General features: G+C 36.1%; 1 long non-coding RNA gene across 33 annotated transcripts in view; it reads right to left on the reverse strand.

The window, feature by feature from the left end:
* Positions 1-23,281, reverse strand: part of LOC127864307 (uncharacterized) — a 37,744-nt gene that overhangs the window by 14,214 nt on the left and 249 nt on the right. For 29 of the 33 annotated variants that reach the window (XR_008041733.1, XR_008041728.1, XR_008041727.1 and 26 more), the window contains exons 2-7: positions 19,811-19,876; positions 17,809-17,970; positions 16,023-16,898; positions 7,575-7,743; positions 4,718-6,173; positions 3,307-3,531 (exon numbers count right to left, since the gene is read on the reverse strand). This is a non-coding gene — a long non-coding RNA (uncharacterized LOC127864307). Of the gene's footprint in view, positions 1-3,306; positions 3,532-4,040; positions 4,220-4,717; positions 6,174-7,047; positions 7,218-7,574; positions 7,744-16,022; positions 16,899-17,808; positions 17,971-19,810; positions 19,877-23,281 lie in introns of those variants that run through there. The other 4 variants (XR_008041708.1, XR_008041703.1, XR_008041704.1 and 1 more) reach the window with 4 other exon arrangements.

Genomic DNA, 23,281 nt, shown 5'->3' on the forward strand with positions numbered 1-23,281 from the left:
ACAGCTTTAATATGTCACGGGTTGCTATTTTCGGCGTATGGCCAATTTTCAGGAAGTACAGTGGACGTCATGGGGTTTTGTAATCGGCGTATGGAAACAATTATCGGACGTAATAAACGGCCGTACGCTGCTTAGTGCAACCCCTGTAAAATTAATTTTTATTAACTTAAAACTGTTGTGCATTCAATTGAAATCAAATCAATATTTTTCAGATACAACTGGTGTTTTTTTTTAAATTTAATTACGCGTAAAAATAAATGTTTTGATATAACTGAATTATGCATGAAATGCACAATTTCCACGTGAATAACATCGAGGTTTTCATCAAGTCTCCTAAGTAACTGTGCACGATTGTATCCGGACCAATTAGTGTTACAAAGCCACTGAAATTATCGATTGATATTGACACATGGTTATTCACGCATGACGTATTCACAACCGCGCGAATCTTTGCTGATAATAGTCGGCTTAGAAGCTTGGTTAAGACGCAATTAAGATGTTATCAATAAGGTCGCGCACGGCGGAAAACAGGGCGGCGGCCTTTGAAAAGGGCAGCGTGGCGCTGATTTGCTTTGAAAGGGGCAGCGAGGCGCTTCAAAAAAGCGGCGTGGCGCCGCGCCACGCTAAAACGGCCTGGATAAAACACTATTCAATATTGCAAAAGTATTCATAAAATGAGCGATTTTGGCCACATATATTTGACCTCTGACCTTGAAGGATGACATTGACCTTGACCTTTCACCACTCAAAATGTGCAGCTCCATGAGATACACATGCATGCCAAATATCAAGTTGCTTTATTCAATATAGCAAGTTATTGCAAAATGTTTAAGTTGGCGCAAACAGACCAACCAACAGACCAACCAACCAACCAACAGACAGGGCAAAAAAGAATATGTCCCCCACTACTATAGCGGGGGACATAAAAATATATTCAATGAATTCAGAAATGTCATCATTTACATGGACCAAATATGAACACTTGGGGCTTTGCTGTAAACACAATGTTTATATGACGGTTTTACCAGGATCAGTCAATGATCACTAGGACCTAGTTTATTAATAAAACAAGGGACAAAATTGTCACAAAACCAGGTTTTCATTGTGAAAAAAAAATCTGATAAAGGGAGAAAACTCAAACTGAACTTTTGAAATGAACAAACAAAATAAACCCCCTTTGTAAGTTTGTTTTTAAAAAAAATCTATTTTTAGTCGTGGCGACCATGACATTGGAGATATTGACGTGATTCTTTCGTGCGACACACCGTCCCATGATGGTGAACAAATGTGCCAAATGATTTTAAAATCTCACAATAAATGACATAGTTATGGCCAGGACAAGCTCATTTATGGCCATTTTTGACCTTTGAACTCAAAGTGTGACCTTGACCTTGGAGATATCGACGTAATTATTTCGCGCGACACACCGTCCAATGATGGTGAACAAATGTGCCAAATGATTTTAAAATCTGACAATGAACGACATAGTAATGGCCCGGACAAGCTTGTTCCGCCCGCCCGCCAGCCCGCCAGCCAGCCAGCCAGACAGCCAGCTAGCCAGCCAGCCCGCCCGCATTCGCCAATCTAATAACCAGTTTTTTTCCTTCGGAAAACCTGGTTAACAAACTGTGTAAGGGACCTCTAGATTATGCTCCATATCAAATATAAAATCCTTGTAAAACTGGGAAATCCTGGGGGTAAGCCAGTTTTGACCAAAACACATTATTTGGAAACATTTGTCGATGACTCACTTTACACTGTTGCACACCAAACATTAAATCTCTTGGCTATGCAGTTTCAAATAAGAGATGTGTTCGTCAGAAACACAATGCTCCCTACTGCGCCGCTTTGAAATAAAATGTATATTTATCATTTGGCAGGTATAGAAATCATATCCATTTCAAGCTTTTTACTTCCCTTGGATTTTGCCCAATCCAACCTGGGGGGGGGTCTGTAGACTGTCACATATGACCAAGTCAGACATCACTGACAACCAAGGCTGTGTTTTATCAAAGAGACCATAGCCAGAGTTCATCATGTATCTATGGACATAAGTCCACAGGTATGTAATGAACCATACCATTCACACATAAGTACAGGAAAGACATGATAATTATATCATTTAAAAAAACTTTGACAAATCAATCATTTAAGTTATAAATAATCAAAATAAAAAATCTGTACAGTAACTGTGAAAAGAACTTAAATTGTTGGTAAGGAAATATATAATCTGACATTTATAATTATATAAATTACTTCCCTTAAAAATAATTTTCTCTAACAAATCTCTATTTTAGTAGCAATTAATAAAAGCCCCTACCATGACTGTAGATTCACCACTCAAAATGTGCAGCTCCATGAGATACACATGTATGCCAAATATCAAGTTGCTATGTTCAATATTTAATAATTATCTCCCTTTAAACCTTATTACTTCCCTTGGATTTGTTTGTTTGACCTTAGACCTTGAAGGATGACCTTGACCTTTTACCAAGATGTGTTTGCGCCGCTTTGATTTATTTAACAAAAATATATAAATTGGCAGGTCAGATAAGTATGTCCATTTAAAGCTTATTACTTTCTTGAATTTGTTTTTTCGACCCCGTGACCTAGTTTTTGAGCCTGCATGACCCATATTCGAACTTGGCCTAGATATTGTCTATATACAACTTCTAACCAAGTTTGGTAAAGATCGGATGAAAACTATTTAAATTAGAGAGCGGACAGGAAAAGTGTGACAGACAGACTGATAGACGGACAGTGCTAAAACTATATACCAGATAAAAAGCATAAAAAGATGAATAATTCGAACACCCAAGGATTATTCCTGTGAGGTTTCATTAAATTATGTTCAGTGGTTCAGGAGGAAATGTCCTTTAACGAAAACGTTGACAGACGAACACAAACACGTCGCCAACGGATGGACTGTGGATTCCAAAGTTTCCAAAATTCATCGAAAGTTTCAGGTCTCTAGTAGCGAAAAGTTCAAGTTAACCGCTACATGATTTAAAAAAGGGGGTTATATCTCCAACTATGTCAGAAAAATCTAATAAAAATATGAACTTTCACAAGTTCACATGCATTGTTAAATAAATGCAAAGATTGAATCCCTTTAGCACAATACGTTTTTAGTTAGGGCGGCCACACAAGAGTATGGGATCAAAGAACGGATGAAAGGATGGACACAATCACGAATAAGGGTAAATCGTTATACCCTCCTTACCTCATATAGTGGAAACATCAATATATCCGTAGTCTACCAAAAATTATTTGAATGACTGTGAAACGTTTTGCATTACAACCTACCTTGTAGATGAGATAATCTCTGCCCCTGAGCAGGAAAGTGTGGAGCCCCAAGGTTAGAGTGGCTGTACCCTAGGGGTAGGACTCGTTGAGCTTTGCCCCGAATTCCTGGCCCAGGAGCTCGACGCCTATACTCAGGAATTGTCCTTGGGCGTCCAGCTCCAGCTCACCAGAGAGCATGTAATTCAGCTGAGTACCAAACTGTGATTGTATGGGGTCCTGTAAGAACTAGAAAAATTAGATTCCAGTTATGTTTTCAGTTTTGTATAGACCCCTACACATAAAAATACATTTCAGTCACAGTAATGGGGTCAGTTAGCTATTCTGTTCCTGGCTTATTTAAGCGCATATACTGATGCCGGCAAATGACAACTGCCGTACCAGAATAAGAGAGAGAATGGTCATATAATTTTTTTCATGACCATTCAATTAACAAGTTATGTGGATGACACAATCCCAAAATATTGCTTTTTCAAAATTGTTTAAAGAAAACAACATATTCTAATCCTATTAAAATAAATTTTAATTTACATATAACTGAAAATGCTAAATCATCTATAAAAAAGTGTAATTGCTGTCTAGTCAAACACGAATTTGTAACAATTGTGACGTAGAATATCCCCCAATGCTGCAAGTCAGAATATGTAGCATGATGTTATAGAATGTCTCAGTTTTGTAATTTTTAGTGTAGAATGATATAATGTATATACACAACCTCATATGAGAAGGAACAATACCTGAAAGTTTGAAAGCTGAACGTTGAATTGTTAAGTGATCGCCCACAGACAGATGGAAAGACAGACAGATAGACGTCCGTCCAAAGGGATTCCTATACACCCCAATTAACAGGGGGTTTAATTAATAAATATCTTCAGGGCATATCATCACTCCAGTTGCATATCTGTATACTGAAAACCTGGACAGGTGGTAAAGTGTAGTTTATAGATATTCTTATTTAAAATAAATGCAGATAATTATTTCATAGAATGTTTACTGCATTTCAATAATTGTTTAACTTATCTTAAACAACATTTAATAAGTATCATGTTTAATTTATGAAAGGGGATTATTTGTAATATACAAGTGAAAACAAAGAAACAACTTTTGGTTTAGAGGCTGAATTTTGGCACAAAAATGTATGAAAATATGCCCTGACCTTTTGAGATTAACACTGATATCAAATCAACACTTATAAGTATTTATTTACTCAGTTTGACCAGTTAATAAAAAGAGTCGTTCCAGATTAGACTGTGCTGTCTGCACAAACAGCCACGACACTTTCCACTTTAATGGAGTTTTTTGTTTTAAAGGCATATTCAGAACACGTGGTCACTAATAAGCCTGAGCAGACCTAACACACTTATCTGGGACAACACTTTAGCACTGTTTTTTCAGAGCGCAGCTAATATACTACCTGTTTTTGTTGCTGCTTCTGCTGCAGCAGGGCTATAGGCAGTGATTGTGTGAGTCCAGACAGTGAAGTCGCCAACCAAAAACTGGGAATGTTGGACAGCACTGTTCCTCGTGCGTCAGGTTCTCATTATTCGAGAGCAACGTATCGAGGTCAGTCAAGTTAACAGACGAGTCACTCAGCACCTGCTCTGTCTGTTAGATTCGGTTATTTTATCTTGAGTGACTTGTCAAGACAGAAGTCAGACTCACCAAGCCACCATGCAAGATGTTCATAGGTGACACGCTGAATTGCTTGAGCGACTTGTAGTATTTGTGCAAGATGTTAATACCTGGAGTGCTGATTTTCTTGAGCGACTTGTAGTATTTGTGAGATGTTCATAGGTGACGTGCTGAATTTGTTGAAGACTTGTAGTATTTCAAGGGGATGATCATACGTGGCGGGCTGAATTTCTTGAACAACTTGTATTATTTGTGGGAGATGTTCATAGATGGCGTGCTGAATTTCTTGAGTGACTTGTAGTATTTGTGAGATGTTCATAGGTGGCGTGCTGAATTTCTTGAACGACTTGTAGTATTTGTGGGAGATGTTCATACGTGGCGTGCTGAATTTCTTGAACGACTTGTGGTATTTGTGGGAGATTTTCATAGGTGGCGTGCTGAATTTCTTGAGCGACTTGTAGTATTTTGTGCGAGATGTTCATAGGTGGCGTGCAGAATTTCTTGACCGACATGTAGTATTTGTGCGAGATGGTCATAGGTGGCATGCTGAATTTCTTGAGCGACTTGTAGTATTGGGAGATGTTCATAGGTGGCGTGCTGAATTTCTTGAGCGACTTGTAGTATTTGTGGGAGATTTTCATAGGTGGCGTTCTGAATTTCTTGAGCGACTTGTAGTATTTGTGCGAGATGTTCAAAGGTGGCATGCAGAATTTCTTGACCGACATGTAGTATTTGTGCTAGATGGTCATAGGTGGCATGCTGAATTTCTTGAGCGACTTGTAGTATTTGTGGGAGATTTTCAAAGGTGGCGTGCTGAATTTCTTGAGCAACTTGTAGTATTTGTGCGAGATGTTCATAGGTGGCGTGCTGAATTTCTTGAGCGACTTATAGTATTTGTGGGAGATGTTCATAGGTGGCATGCTGAATTTCTTGAGCGACTTATAGTATTTGTGGGAGATGTTCATAGGTGGCGTGATGAATTTCTCGAACGACTTGTAGTATTTGTGGGAGATGTTCATAGGTGGCATGCTGAATTTCTTGAGCGACTTGTAGTATTTGTGCGAGATGTTCATAGGTGGCGTGCTGAATTTCTTGAGCGAATTGTAGTTTTTGTGCGAGATGTTCATAGGTGGCGTGCTGAATGTCTTGAGCGACTTATAGTATTTGTGCGAGAAGGGGTTTGGACTGTTTTCAACATTTACTTCAACAATGTTCTTCTTCTTGGATAATAATGTTATCTGAAAAGGAAATGGCAAGTAAAATAAAAATAGAGTGTTTTTAGTAACAAACGAATACGTCTTGAATACATGTACAATGTATATATGCTGTAACACCTTACTTAACACACCTGTTTGTTTAATGCAAAACATTGTTTCTATAATTGATATTTAGGATAGCGAAATGATTTTTGTGCAAATTAGCACTCATAATAGCATTGTTTAAATGAATAACGTGAACCCACTTGAAATGTTGTAGCAATTTGCCATAATTATCTTTTTTTAAACTAACATAACTTCAAAAATGTGAGACTATACCACTTTAAATGTTACACAATACAACTTTTTGCTAAGAAATACTTAACAAGAGCTACGCATAACGAGTGCAAACGCTCGGCTAGGGTATAGTTTTGAATAAATGAAAGCTTGTCAGAAATTATTATTATTTTATAGGTTACAGTGACCTTGACCTTTGACCTAGTGACCCAAAAATGGGTGTGGCATGTAGACCTCATCAAGGTGCATCTACATATGAGGTTTCAAAGTTGTAGGTGGAAGAACTTTGATTTAAGAGCAAAATGTGAAGGTTTTAGCATGACGCCGGCGGACGACGAGCTGGCTATGACAATACCTATAGTTTTCTCCGAAAACGCCGAGCTAAAAATTAAGATTTAGTGCTATCAATATAAAGTGCATTACTATTGTAAATTTAATATTAACGTTCAACTTATAGATGTTACAACCTATTAAAATAAAAAAATTGTTTTAGCCAACCGTCAATTGTGAACTTAAGACAGTATTTATGGAAAAATTTGGAATAGACTTTTTAAGATTAGGAATTGGGCTGAATTGTTGCCCCAACTTTGACAGTATAAATAACTCTTTAAGGTCATACCAGATACTCAAGAAGCTGAGATGACATGCAAGCCTAATTGATATTGCTTATGGCCAAGTTGAGAGTCGAAGGGCATACTGGTTTACACATCCAAACTGCTGTCATTTTTTTACACCTTGTCTATTGCCAATTCAATGTGTGGCCAATTGGGCTTGGAGTGCAAAGTAACAAACCCTTTAGCACCTCGTTTCAGATGTCAGAATTCACGCCTGAGGCATGCCCAGGGATGTACCATGAGTGTTCAAAACGAAGTCGTTACTGCCTTTGTACAGGTTATCCAACTTTTTATTGTTTTGATATTCTTTCTGGTGTCCAACAGCGAGAACTGATTGTTAGCTTTAACATAACTTTTGCTATAACTCCTCGTGTCTTGAACACTTGTTCCTATTCTGGCTCTCAAGCTGAACTAACTCAGGCTCGAGTGTGGATCACTCAACAAGGACATTGCAGTTGTTGAGAACAGTGCACGAGAACTCAACGTGCTCAGAATTTCCTGCAGAAGAATGGAATCGTTCAACAAAGCTGACCTTTTGAGGCCGTAGGTCAAGGTGGAGGCGCTAGGGTCAGGTCGAGTGGAGGGTCGTCGTGGACTGAGGCTGCTAGGGTCAGGTGGAGGGGAAGGTTCGTCCTTGACTGAGGCTCATGCGGGCTGGACTGGTGCTGTTGCCGCGCCAAATCAATATCGATGGTGCTCTTCTGAAAACAACACAATAATTGATATGAACTTGAAACAAAGGTTTGTATTTCAATTTATAAACAAGAGCACCGCCTTGCGCGTGCATACCGCTCATCTATTTTCTTTTTAAAGGTGAAGGGACTCTCATTTTCAATCACAAAGGAGGGAGGGGTGGGGTGAGGGTGTGGACATTTATTACATTATTTCAAAAATGCCAAAAAAATGCATTTTTTATATAAAATTCAGGGGGGGGGGGTATAGTGTGAGGGTGTGGTGGTCATTTGTGGGATGATCTTAAGAAAAAAAAAAAAAATTAGGGGGGGATTCGGGTGGAGGGAGGGGGGGGGATTCTTGGGTGCGATGGTTGGACGGTATTTCAAACATAAAATAAAAAAAAAAAAATGTGTTTTTTAACCGTTCAAAAAAAAATTGGAGTGGGTGGGGTGGGGTGGGGCATAGTGTGAGGGTGTGGTGGTCATTTGTGAGATGATTAAGAAAAAAAAATTTAGGGGGGGGGATTCGGGTGGGGGGGGAGGGCACGGGGATGGTTTGGGTAGTCTATTGTGGTATGTCAGGTAAGAGTAGTTTTGTCAAAGTATCAATCAAATGTAATCATAAATAAAGAAGTTATGGCAATTTTAGCAAAATTTAATAATTTGACCTTGAGAGTCAAGGTCATTCAAAGGTCAAGGTAAAATTCAACTTGCCAGGTACAGTAACCTCATGATAGCATGAAAGTATTTGAAGTTTGAAAGCAATAGCCTTGATACTTAAGAAGTAAAGTGGATCGAAACACAAAATTTAACCATATATTCAAAGTTACTAAGTCAAAAAAGGGCCAAAATTCCGTAAAAATGACAACCAGAGTTATGCAACTTGTCCTTTTACTGTACTCTTATGATAGTTTGCAAGTGTTCCAAGTATGAAAGCAATATCTATGATACTTTAGGGGTAAAGTGGACCAAAACACAAAACTTAACCAAATTTTCAATTTTCTAAGTATAAAGGGCCCATAATTCCGTCCAATTGCCAGTCAGAGTTACATAACTTTGCCTGCACAGTCCCCTCATGATAGTTAATAAGTGTTGCAAGTATGAAAGCAATAGCTTTGATACTGTAGGAATAAAGTGGACCTAAACACAAAACTTAAACAAATTTTAAATGTTCTAAGTATAAAAAGGGCACATAATTCTGTCAGAATGCCAGTCAGAGTTACATTACTTTGCCTGCACAGTCCCCTTATGAAAGTTAATAAGTGTTGCAAGTATGAAAGCAATAACTTTGATACTGTAGGAATAAAATGGACCTAAACACAAAACTTAACAAAAATGTTCAATTTTCTAAGTATAAAAAGGGCACATAATTCTGTCAAAATGCACGCCAGAGTTATCTAACTTTGCCTGCCCAGTCCCCTTATGATAGTTAGTAAGTGTACCAAGTTTGAATGCAATAGCATTGATACTTTCTGAGAAAAGTGGACCTAAACGCAAAACTTAACCAAAATTTTCAATTTTCTAAGTATAAAAAGGGCACATAATTCTGTCAAAATGCACGCCAGAGTTATCTTACTTTGCCTGCCCAGCCCTCTCATGATAGTAAGTAAGTGTACCAAGTTTGAATGCAATAGCATTGATACTTTCTGAGAAAAGTGGACCTAAACGCAAAACTTAACCGGACGCCAATGCCAACGCAGACGCCGACGCCAAGGTGATGACAATAGCTCATAATTTTTTTTCAAAAAATAGATGAGCTAAAAACCTATGCATTTTGATTGGATGTGAATTTTTTGAACAGCAAATCTTCATTCGTATGAATTTTTAATCTGGCATATCTTTGCAGGTTCCATGTCCAAAATAGCATACACATGAATCAAATCAGACCATTATATATTTAAACATTAAAAGTGTTGGCAAATGCTATATAAACCTGTAAATTCATTAAAAAAAATGTAAACTTGCAGAGATTTAATTTCATAAGCCAATATGTGGCTCATAAATATTCAAAACTCACACAAATTTCACATAAGCTAATCAAGGAGGACACTTTCCGACTAGACTTGATTTTCATAAAGAGGAGACTACCTTTCAACAAAAAATACTTTGAAAGAGTCAGTGTTATCCCTGATTAGCCTTAAAGACTGCACAGGCTAATCTGGGACAACAATTTAAGCACATGCATTTAGCCACATTTTCCCACAACACAGCTTATTAATCTTTTAGCAGCTCCTTACCTGCATAACAAAAAAGGGAACATCAACTTGAACAAAATATATAGAGGATATTTGTTGGATTCTATGGGATATCAATTTTATTTCACGAGTGATCATATAAAATAATATTTTCACAAGTGGCACTGCCACGAGTGAAAATATGTATTTTTTATGATCACGAGTGAATTAAAGCCGATATTCCATTGAATCCAACACATTTTCTTTTTATTTTATGCTTTTTTCACCGCTTATTTATATTGCACAAGAATTAAACTGGATAGTTTCGTTGGATTTATTACGTCATTTCGTCGAAAAAATGAGAGCAAAAAATAAAATGTTTTTATTGGTTCTCATTCTATTAATCACTTTACTTTTACAATGCTTTCACAGATGTTTTACTGTAAATATATGTTTCAATACATGGGAGGCAAACATTTGACATTAATGTCTTCCTAAAGTTGCAAAAATATTCATACATTTTTACCATGTCTTTACAGATCTTTGAATGTTAAAATCTATTAAAATTCACAAAAGACAAAAAATCAAAAGTAAATAAACATGTAACATGTAACAAGCTGTATACATGGGTGAAAGTAAAAAAAAAAAGGAAAATAAGGAAATATTTTAGCTGGGGGCCGCAGGGCTGAAGGCCCCCGGAAGCTCCTAAAGGATAGCAAAATGATTTGCAAATAGGAAGCTATCCTCAAGTATAAGACCAACATATGTTGACAGTAATTCTTGCAGCTTACTTAACATTACCATGGAAAACAAACAATGTTTATGTTTGTACATGTACAATAACTTTATTCAGTCATTTAATCTATTAATTTTGTTTATTAAGCATACACTCTTAACTTAAAGAATTACTATAAATGTTTAATTATGAACACTAAAAATTGAAAATAGACTGGAATCGATCGTATTTTGTGTGTCGGCAATGCTGGACACATGGCCTACCCCCCCCCCCCCCCCCAACAAAATCTTATCAGATTTACTTGATTCACAAAAAAGACAACTATCCTTAGTTGTAATACAATGTCAATATTAACTGCTGAATATGTTATAAGTTTTAGAAAGTTCATATTATGCTTATTTTTGAACAAGTCCAAATAGGTTCTCTCCATACATGTTTTATTGTATTATTGCATTTGTTCTGGCTGTCTTTATTTAAATAAATTTCTCTCTTGATTAAAATAAATTTTGAGTCCACACTCTAATAAGAATAAGTGTCCTAGCTTGAATACTGATTTATTTTCATGGCTTTGATAAAAGGTTAACAAAGCATTAGAACCCTGCAATGTAATTATGTTAGCTCTGTAAATTATAAAATAAGATTGCTTAACAACTATTGTAGCTCTGTAAATTATAAAATAAGATTGCATAACAACTATTGTAGCTCTGTAAATTATAAAATAAGATTGCTTAACAACTAATGTAGCTCTGTAAATTATAAAATTAAATGGCTTAACAACTATTGTAGCTCTGTTTATTAAAATAAGATTGCTTAACAACTATTTTTAATTGGCATATACATGCACGTCATTGTCTTAATAACCACTGTTGGTTATACCATGTTTGTTCTCATCAGAATTTTGTATAAGACTCTTACACAAACTGGAAACAGAATTAACTTAAGCCTCGTTCTGGGAAAAATGGGCTTTACTAATGTGCATTAGTCTGTGCAGTCCTGACAGGCTAACCAAACACAACACTTTTTGCCAAGACTTGATTTTGGTTTAGAAGAAATTTCCTTTTTACAAAAAGTCCCTCAACAGCGGAATGTTTTGTCCCTGATAAGCCAATCTTTGGATGGCACATAACATGAATAACAGGGCTAACTGTAACAGATTGTAGGCAGACTTAATTTGAACCTCATTATGAGATAACAGGGCTTACTGTAACAGATTGTAGGCAGACTTACTTTGAGGCTCATTATGAGATAACAGGGCTAACTGTAACAGATTGTAGGCAGACTTACTTTGAACCTCATTATGAAATAACAGGGCTTACTGTAACAGATTGTAGGCAGACTTACTTTGAGCTTCATTATGAGATAACAGGACTTACTGTAACAGATTGTAGGCAGACTTACTTTAAGCCTCATTATGAGATAACAGGACTTACTGTAACAGATTGTAGGCAGACTTATTTTGAGCCTCATTATGAGATAACAGGGCTTACTGTAACAGATTGTAGGCAGACTTACTTTGAGCCTCATTATGAGATAACAGGGCTTACTGTAACAGATTGTAGGCAGACTTACTTTGAGCCTCATTATGAGATAACAGGGCTTACTGTAACAGATTGTAGGCAGACTTGCTTTAAGCCTCATTATGAGATAACAGGACTTACTGTAACAGATTGTAGGCAGACTTATTTTGAGCCTCATTATGAGATAACAGGGCTTACTGTAACAGATTGTAGGCAGACTTACTTTGAGCCTCATTATGAGATAACAGGGCTTACTGTAACAGATTGTAGGCAGACTTACTTTGAGCCTCATTATGAGATAACAGGGCTTAATACATGTTGCCCTAAGAGTATTCCTAGATTAGCACGTACAGCAGCACAGGCTAATCAGGAACAACACTTTTTGCCTAACCAGAATTTTCGTTTACAAGATATATTTCTTATAGGATATATTCAATAAAAGCGGAAAGTGTTGTCCCTGATTTGCCTGTGCGGACTTCTTTGCTAACCAATATTATACAATGGAGAACACGTGTTTTTTTAATATTACATTTACTAAGGTTCAAGTTCTAGAGCTGTATAGGATGATGAACTTGATATTGTGATAAATTTCGTTTTCTTTATCTTCAATTGGGAATTTAAGGATATCGTTTTGAGAAAAATACATAGTTTTGGGATTGGGAATGGGGTCAATTTTGGACCCGACTTTTGACAAAAAACAACAACACTGTAAACCCACTATGAACTAAACACCTCCTCGCAAACAGGCTCTATACAACCAAGGCATTGGATTGAATAGATACATATCTAACAAGACTACACTGCAACGCCGATATATCGCGGTTGGTGGGGTCACGAGCGCGATATATCCAGCGCGCAATATAACTCTAGAAATGTCTAACTTTATTTTATTGCGGTTAATTTGTCAAATTTCCCAATGTTTTAATTTTATATACGGCGCTGCTACATATTTGAATAGTAATACATGTAATTGCAAACCAATTCTACAATCAACATTTTCATAACTACATACGTACCGATATTGAATAGATACTACATGCAGTTATACAGTGTATCTACATTATATGGCATATTTTTGTAGGACACACCTTTGATTTAAAGTTTCACTTCTAGTGTTGAAATTGTGTGCATTAGGATATAAAAGCAATATAGCGCCATTGTTTCTCGCAAACATCTGGGCTCTGATTTAAATAATAATCAAATCCAATTACAATCCAAAAGCTGTATTGAAAACATTGACTTCACTAAGGTACAATAGTAATGATAAGTGCAAATTGTTTACAACTGTATGATCCGTTGTGTGTTTTTCAGGGTATTGCAGGCAATGGGGGGATCTGGATCAAAGACAATAACGCTTTATGATCAACAACTGACTGATATACATTCTGAATTTTAATTACAAAGAAATAAAACACGTATTAATGTGTGTTTGATTGTTTGCGTTTACCTACATTTCCTATTATCTAATGTTTGTGTATCAATTCAAATTTGTTTAATTCATTGACATTATTGTCTGATATACATGTAGTTAAACATTCTGTCATGAATTGCCATAAATTATATTCAATGATAGGATATATATTAATATTAGAACAAGAGCACCGCCTTGTGGGTGCAGACCGCTCATCTATTTTCTATTTTAAAGGTGAAGGGACTCTCATTTTCAATCACAAAGGAGGGAGGAGTGGAGTGAAGAGGGGTGTATAGTGTGGGGTTGTGGACATTTATTACATTATCTTCCAAAAGAGCGAAAAAAAAAAAAAAAAATCGGGGGGGGGGGGGTTTGGGTGCGATGGTTGGATGGTATTTCAAACATAACCGTTTTAAAAAAAAAATGGGGGGGGGGTATAGTGTGAGGGTGTGGTGATAATTTGTGAGATGATCTTAAAAAAAAAAAAAAAAAAAAATTGGGGGGGGGGGTGGGGGGTTATAGTGTGAGGGTGTGGTGGTCATTTGTGAGATGATCTTAAAAAAAAAAAAAAAAAAATTAGGAGGGGGGGGGGGGAGGGGGGAGAGGGCACGGGGGATGGTTTGGGTGAAGTCTATTGTGGTATGTCAGGTAAGAGTAGTTTCATCAAAGTATCAATCAAATCTAATCATAAATAAAGAAGTTATGGCAATTTTAGCAAAATTTAATAATTTGACCTTGAGAGTCAAGGTCATTCAAAGGTCAAAGTAAAATTCAAGTTGCCAGGTACAGTAACCTCATGATAGCATGTAAGTATTTGAAGTTTGAAAGCAATAGCCTTGATACTTTGAGTGGATCGAAACACAAAATTTAACCATATATTAAAAGTTACTAAGTCAAAAAAGGGCCATAATTCCGTAACAATGACAACCAGAGTTATGCAACTTGTCCTTTTACTGTACCCTTATGATAGTTTGTGAGTGTTCCAAGTATGAAAGCAATATCTATGATACTTTAGGGGTAAAGTGGACCAAAACATAAATCTTAACCAAATTTTCAATTTTCTAAGTATAAAGGGCCCATAATTCCGTCCAAATGCCAGTCAGAGTTACATAACTTTGCCTGCACCGTCCCCTTATGATAGTTCATAAATCTTGCAAGTATGAAAGCAATAGCTTTGATACTGTAGGAATAAAGTGGACCTAAACACAAAACTTAATCAAATTTTCAATTCTCTAAGTATAAAAAGGGCACATAATTCTGTCAAAATGCCAGTCAGAGTTACATTATTTTGCCTGCACAGTCCCCTTATGATAGTTAGTAAGTGTTGCAAGTATGAAAGCAATAGCTTTGATGCTTAAGGAATAAAATGGACCTAAACACAAAACTTAACCAAAATTGTCAATTTTCTAAGTATAAAAAGGGCACATAATTCTGTCAAAATGCATGCCAGAGTTATCTCACTTTGCCTGCCCAGTCCCCTCATGATAGTAAGTAAGTGTACCAAGTTTGAATGCAATAGCATTGATACTTACTGAGAAAAGTGGAACTAAACGCAAAACTTAACCAAAATTTTCAATTTTTTAAGTATAAAAAGGGCACATAATTCTGTCAAAATGCACGCCAGAGTTATCTAACTTTGCCTGCCCAGTCCCCTCATGATAGTAAGTAAGTGTACCAAGTTTGAATGCAATAGCATTGATACTTTCTGAGAAAAGTGGACCTAAACGCAAAACTTAACCGGAAGCCGACGCCAACGCCAACGCCGACGCCAAGGTGATGACAATAGCTCATAATTTTTTTTCAAAAAATAGATGAGCTAAAAATGGTATGTTAACAGTTATTCAGTCCCACCAATCAGCTTAATTCATAACAATGAACTAGTTAATGGCATACAGTAAGGAAGGGCCAGTAACTACAGTCACCAATAGCAAAAAAAAGTTAACCTCATAATAAAAGACTAGTTAATTTACATGTGCTAAACATGGTCTACCTCCTGCAAGTTACTCTCAAGGGTTTTCCCATTTTTCCCACCGCAATTTATCGCGGAAATGTATTACAAACAAACCGGGTATTTACTGACAAAATTGTGTTAATTTTGTTTAATCATAAATTAATAAATTGAAGAGCTGATGAAATAGTCATTTTTCTTCAACACACAATTTCGAGCTGACGAATAATGGTTGCAGTTTTTGTGAAATAATCAACATAAACAATTTTATAAACATCTATAACTTCAAAATAGTAATAATTTAGTGAAATAAGAATATTAAGCCAGTAATTCTTCTAAAAAACTCAGACATGTGCTAGAACTAGGGGCTAGCTCTGTGAAAAGTGTCCTTTTTTTATAACAAACTGTCAATTGGGAATTTTAGCCAGTAATCATGTTAAAATATCGACGTTTTTAGATTAGAAATGGGACTGAATAATCAGCCCTAATTTTCAAAATAAATAAAACTGTAAGGTCTCACCTGAGGCTGAAGAAGGCGAGATGACACGCTGGCCTCGCTGATATTGCTGAGGATCAAGTTTGAGTTCTACCTAATGTCGGGTTGAGTCAAAGGGCCTACTGGACCACACAACAAAACTGCTAGCCTCGCTGATATTGCTGAGGGCCGAGTTTGAGTTCTACCTAATGTCGGGTTGAGAGTAAAAGGGCATACTTGACCACACAGCAAAACTGCTGTCATTTTTCAACGCTTTATCAAGTGTCTATTCAATGCGAGACTGTTTTGTCTTGGAGTGTGAAGTGCTCCTAACAAACCCTGATGGGTGCACCTTAAGCACCTTGTTAACATGATTGGCAGATTTTTTGCCTGAACCACACCCGATGTATTCATCATGCTATGAGTGTTCATAACAAAGTTTTTTTGTCAGCAACTGTGTAAAAAGCACGTTTGTTTTGAACATTTTGGACGCATTAGAGGACAAATCAGGATGGTCCATTATGCTACTACTATTAAAATCAGAAGTAGCCCCCGTGGATAGCTTATGCTTTGATTTTTAACTCTTCAACTGTTTCTTGATATTCTCCCATTATTCGCTGTTGCTCTGTTAGTCCCACAAAGCATGTAACAAGTTATCCAACTTTTTATTTTTTGGCACTGGAGCTTAACAAACTACTCAGGCTCGAGTGCTTAAGGATCGACATGGAGATGGCAGGTGTGAAAACTCAACATGCTCAGACATTCCAGCAGAATGGTATTGTTCAACAAAGCTTTGAGGCAGGAGGTCAAAGGGGTGGAGCTATGGGTCATGGGAGGGGAAGGGTTGTCCTGGACTGAGGCTCCTGGGGTGTCCGACTGGTGCTGTTGCCACGTCAACTCGATAACAATGCTCATGCTCACCTGAAATCAACAGCACCATGGGTGATATGAAGCATTAACAAAAAAGTTCATATAACACTCTATAACAAACTATGCCTCTTTATTGGATAGGATGTGAAGGTTTTCAACAGATACATTTCATTCTTATCAATTTTTAATCAGGCATTTCATTGGTTCCTTGCCCAAATAATTCATTTATTCAATCAAACTATTTCGTATTAAAACATTCAAAGTGTTGGTCAATGTTTTATTAACCTGTAAATTCATAATAACGATTTTTTTCACAACTTGAAGAGATGTTATTTCGAAAACCAATATGCAGCTCATTAATATTAAATGTTGTCCTCTCAGATAAGCATGTCAAGTCCACATAAGCTAATCAGGTAGGACACTTTCCGACTAGACTGGATTTTTATAAAAAGGACAATTCCTTTCAACAAAAAATACCTTTGAAGAGGAAAGTGTTGTCCCTTAGTCTGCGCACTGCGCAGACAAATATGGAATTACAATTCGAGTACATGCATTAAGCCCCATTTTCCCACAGCACGGCTCATTTATTTTTGTTTGCCAGTTCTGTCCTGCATAACAACACAATTATTATGGAAAATGTAATGTTGTCTAATTGTACTTATTCAATAAATCACTTAGCTTTTAAAATGCCCCAAAGGTGTTTTATTTTAGATATATGTTTCAATAGACAAACATTCAAAAGTAAATCAACAAACAGTGGTAGACATAATTAGAAGGCAACTAAAGGGCAACAACTCACTGCTTGTGCAGATCTACAGTTATATCCCTTGTTAGTGTCAGCTTCATAAACTTAAAAGCAACAAGGGCAACAACTTATTGTTGGTGCAGATCAAAAGTTCTCTCCCTTGTTAATGTCAGCTAAATTAATTAATTAAACAGTGACTTGAGGTAAAAAACTCACTGCTGTTGCAGATCTTCAGTTCTCTCCCTTCCAAGTGTCAGCTAAAATGTCTTTCATGATGCGATCTTAAGACATGGAACAACCGCATCATCCCCCCACATCACTGGACTGTGATACGGCAGAGTCTTTCGTCAGACAGTCATCTTCTGTGCTGAGCAGTTGCTGTAATGTGGAGGAAACCAATATAAAATATGTTGGCCTAGTCAGCCTTTTGAACTACATATAGTACGTAAGTAAAACGCCAGCGAATGTTTTGGGTCAAATTGGCTCAAGTCCCCTTATGACATCAATTAGGAATAATTACTGTAATTACGGAGATTGTTAATGACACTTGCAAAATTCTTAGATTTTTTTAAAATTTGGAAATAATGGGTTGTTTTCATTGCATAAAACTTAATTGCACAAACCCATCAAATTATTATTATATATGCGTTTTTGCTAATCTGCAGTGTCAGTGCCAATTAGCCCGCAAGCGTATAAGCCAATGCCTTGAACGTGTACTTTATACAGAAGGAAATAAATGGCTGTCCACATTTGCCTGGGAGTAAAATTCTGTTACAAACGTCTTTAAGTAAATTTGTGGATTTTTTATTTTGTAAAACAAAGGAATCTGTACTTGATTTTTTGTTATGTTTGTGAATTTAATTTGTGTATCAGTAAGTCTATGAAATGAACATTTATTAATGTCCCACAAATAAAAGCGATTTTAAAATTCATACATAACATTTTCTGCAAAAAGTGTTTGAAATGCTTTATTTTATTTATTTTTAATTTATATATATATAAATATAAATATATATATATATATATATACATATATATTGTTTTGTCAGTCAGGTGTATTCCTTAGTTTTAATACAATCTAAATATTAATGGCTGAATATTATAATTATGTAAAAAATTGCCCTTCTACTAATCAGTGAACAAGTCCTTATATATGAATACATGTAGGTTCTCTTCATACATTTTTTATTTTACATGCATTATTGCATTTTTTTCAAATAAATTTCGACTTAAGAACATGAGCCTTGTTCTGGGAAAATTGGGCTTAATTCATGTGCACATAGTGTCGTTCCATATAAGCCTGTGCTGTCCTCACAGGCTAACCTGAGACGACAATTATCGCGTAGATTTGATTTTTATTTAGAAGAAATTTCCTTTAAACAAAAATTCATCAAAAGCGGAAAATATTGTCCCTGAATTAATTTGAATGCATTAAGCCCCCTTTTCACAGAACAATGCTTACTTTGAATCCCATTTTGAAATTCTCTGTTACTCAGGTTTGGAAAGCTCCGATCTGAAGAAGGGTTTGATCCTCAAATAAAATAAGTCATTTTACCTTTTGTGAAATCATATCAGTATTTTCCAATTCATCTTTATTATTCTTAATAGGGAGGTACACAGTCAAATCATTATTATTATTGGGACATTATTGTGTATTGATTGTAAGGCTTTACAGATCCACAAATTTAACACAAACACACTGACACAAATTCCTCATTTATTTGTCCAAACTGAGCAATCCACGCATTAACTACTGTGTCCACGAAAGTCTTTTCAACAAGGAAATTTCATGCAGACAAATATAAATGGTTTACAGTTTACAAACAATTAAAGAGGATAGTTTACCTTATGTAAATTCATACTGTTCTTTTCCACCTCATCTGTTTTGCATTCTTAATACATAGGAAATAAACAAGCATGCCTTTTCCTTGTATATCTATGGGTAAGTGAAACGGACCCATACAAATAGCGTTTTTCTTTTTTTAATAAGTGCCTTATGATTAATATATCTCAATTATATTTCAATAAAAACTAGAAAAGTATATTACTATCATACTATGATTTTATTTTTATAATTTGAAGTATTACAAAGAGTTATATTATATTAGTTTTGCTGAAATCAATGGACTTTTCACACAAAAAATGTCAAAATCCCAAAATTGCATTTTTTTCCCAAAGTGGCCAAGAAAAGGCCTGACAATTAAAACGTCTATTTTACCTTCTGCGTTCTCAGGCCATTCTTGTCCACCACATCCTCATCATTGTTGTCCTGACTCAACAGCCACTGGAGAAGCAGAATAGATTGATGTATTTATTGTATTTATATAAAATCAATAACAAATGTTCAACAGCATAAAATACGACCAGTGTTCGACACTTACTAATCTGAGTAAGGAGTCCAAGGACCCCTAACTTTTGAAATTTAGGAGTCCAGACAAATTTCAAGGAGTCCAACAATTAACACACTTGTTTATATCATATTTTCGGCCATTAACACATGTAAATCCATGAAATGTTAAATTTTTATGGTATGTTTGTTTTAAGATTAAAGTTGTAAGTGATTGCTGTTTAATATTTGTTACATCAAATTGCAAATATTTAACGCATTCAAATGATATTTAAGTTAATAATTTACTGAATCATTGTAAGATTTCAACAAATACTAACTTCTATTATGCATTATGATTGCTTGTATAACCTCGATATTCGGGTTAAAAAACATCGGAGCCTTCTGTTTTGTTAGTGTAATAGTTACTAAATCCCATCGTAAGGGTGTTACAGCTCTATATTTGTCATTGCTTTATATATATTCCTTATAATATTTCCAAGAACATGGAAATTTGGAAACGCAATATAATTCTAAATTTATTGTAATTTCAGCATTAGGTTTTTACACCATGAAAACATGTTTAGACAATATTTTGCATGCAAAGCACAATATCCACGAGGATTACACCCTGTTGCCATCATCAGTCTCTTAAGTAACTTGCCACGATATTTTATCATGAAGGTGAGCATGGTAGGAACTGGTTAGTGTGGTTGGTATGACAATGCCTACAAACTGCAATAAACCACTGAAATCATCAATCGATAGTGCACGGGGCATTCACGCTCAAATGATTCGCAGCCGGTCCCATCTTCAGTACCTTGGGGCCATAAAACGTACAATGTGTAACAAGGAATATCTTCAAAAAAGATATACGGCGTTGATTGTGGTTGGAGTTTATGAAAGGTAAAAAGTTCAATGAATGAGATCAAGGATAGCGAATGTCTTTTTCTGTGCAGTTCTTAGCTGCATAACAGGCAGTACGGGATGTTACGCGGAGTTTTTGTGGCTTATTTTACATTATTACATATTGCTGTTCATAAACCTATAGATACAAAACAGACAACCAAAAGAATAATGGAAGTGACATTAAAACATATGAGTCAACCGCCCATACGCGAAGTATCCGTACATATTTTAAATATTTATACGCGCATTCTTTGAACAAACCTGTTTTAGTGGTTTGTCGGGCATTGGTATTTGATTCGAGTATTAACAGTATCGAGAATCGTCGCGCTCATGCTTAATACATTAGTCAGTATGGTGTAATAATTCTTGTTAAATTAATTAAAAATAATATTTATCATGGTCCGGTCAGCACATAATGTAGTCGTGAAGACGCAGCGAAGACCTGTATATAAACTCTGACATTAACACACACTAACCGCGAACTGACAAAGGTGTAGAATCTACGCACAAATTATATTGATGTGAAGAGTTGAGTGTGAAACTGTTCTATCTATCATGCCTTTTCATAAGAAATAAAATTGTTTCATGCTGAACACGTAGTAAAACAGTGTAAGAAAGACGCGGCCATGTTTCCAATGTTCTGGCAGTATTCTCAAATCAGACTAAATGAAGTATATTCATTCGTGGGTAGCCGCAGGCATTTTTATGAATGTAACCTAAAGGTCACCTAAGGTCAAAAGTGACGTTAAACAGCTACGCCGAAAAAATCGGGTATTTGTTGATTTTTATAGTAACGAAAAACTGTTTGGCGAAGCTAATTTACTACAGCAAAAATATCAGTGAAAAAGAACGGCCACGACCGTTTCATAGTTTGCATGTTCCTCTATTACTACACGCACAGACATTGACAGGGAACCAAAATAAATAGTTTTGGAATTTTTTGTTTTTGTTCATGTGTTCAAGCAGAATGATTTGTGGCACATTTTTCGGATCACAAAAGTTCGGACATTCTGATCTTGCCAAACAAATAAGGTAATCAACTGATTTTTTGTAAAAATTCAAAGATTTTAAAGGAGTCCAACGGACTCCCATGACGCAAAAACAAGGAGTCCGAGTCTCCTTTTAAGGTGTCTCGGACTCCCGGACTTCCGTTAGTGTCGAACGCTGACGACACATTAATAAATCTCACATTTGACAAGGTCTGTTTGTAAAACATGCATGCCCCCATATGGGCTGTCAGTTGCAGTGGCAGCCATCATGTGAATACATTTTTTGGCACTGTAACCTTTAACCTAGTGACCTGAAAATCAATAGGGGTCATCTGCAAGTCCTAATCAATGTACCTATGAAAATTCATGATCCTAGGCATAGGCGTTCTTGAGTTACATGTATCATTCGGAAACCATTTTTCTAAGTTGAGTCACCGTGACCTTGACCTTTGACCTAATGACCTGAAAATCAATTGGTGTCATCTGTGAGTCATGATCAATGTACATATGATATTTCATGATCCAAGGCATAAGCGTTCTTGAGTTATCATCCAAAAACCATTTTACTATTTCGGGTCACCGTGACCTTGACCTTTGACCAAGTGACCTGAAAATCAATAGGGGTCATCTGCAAGTAATGATCAATGTACCTATGAAGTTTCATGATCCTAGGCATAAGCGTTCTTGAGTTATCCTCTGGAAACCGTTTAAATATTTCAAGTCACTGTGACCTTGACCTTTGACCTAGTGATCTGAAAGTCTATAGTGGTCATCTGCGAGTCATGATCAATGTACCTACAAAGTTTCATGATCCTACTGCGTAAGCGTTCTTCAGTTATCATCCAGAAACCATTTTTCTAAGTTGAGTCACCGTGACCTTGACCTTTGACCAAGTGACCTGAAAATCAATAGGGGTCATCTGCATGTCATGATCAATGTACCTATGAAGTTTCATGATCCTAGACCTAAGCGTTCTTGAGTTATCATCCGGAAACCATCTGGTGGACGGACGGACGTACGGACATATGTGCACAACAATATACCCCCTCTTCTTCGAAAGGGTGCATAAAAAGTGTAACCTTTCTGTAAATATTGCGAAAAGTATCAATATATTCTACTCGAAAGATTACTTAAACAATTTCATACTTTATAAATAACAGTATTCATCCATTTACATTTCTTACATGGCATGGTATTTATAGAAATGAAAGTCTAAAAATAGCCCCGTTGCTATGTACATGTGTATCTATGTACAAATATTAGATTTTCATTTGAAATGCTTTGTTTTTTCATGCAAAGTTTACAAGAACTAAAATTTAGGACCATAATGAAAAAAATGTTATGCCAACAACATAATATGCAAAAAATCTAATGTTCAAACAAAACCCCTCACAATGTGTAATCAGCTAAGAATATGTGTACATAAATTATTTGTATCTTTAACTACACACTAATGTTGTATTGT

The sequence above is a fragment of the Dreissena polymorpha genome, chromosome 1, assembly GCF_020536995.1.
Source record: "Dreissena polymorpha isolate Duluth1 chromosome 1, UMN_Dpol_1.0, whole genome shotgun sequence".
In the NCBI taxonomy this organism is placed as follows: Eukaryota; Metazoa; Mollusca; class Bivalvia; order Myida; family Dreissenidae; genus Dreissena; species Dreissena polymorpha.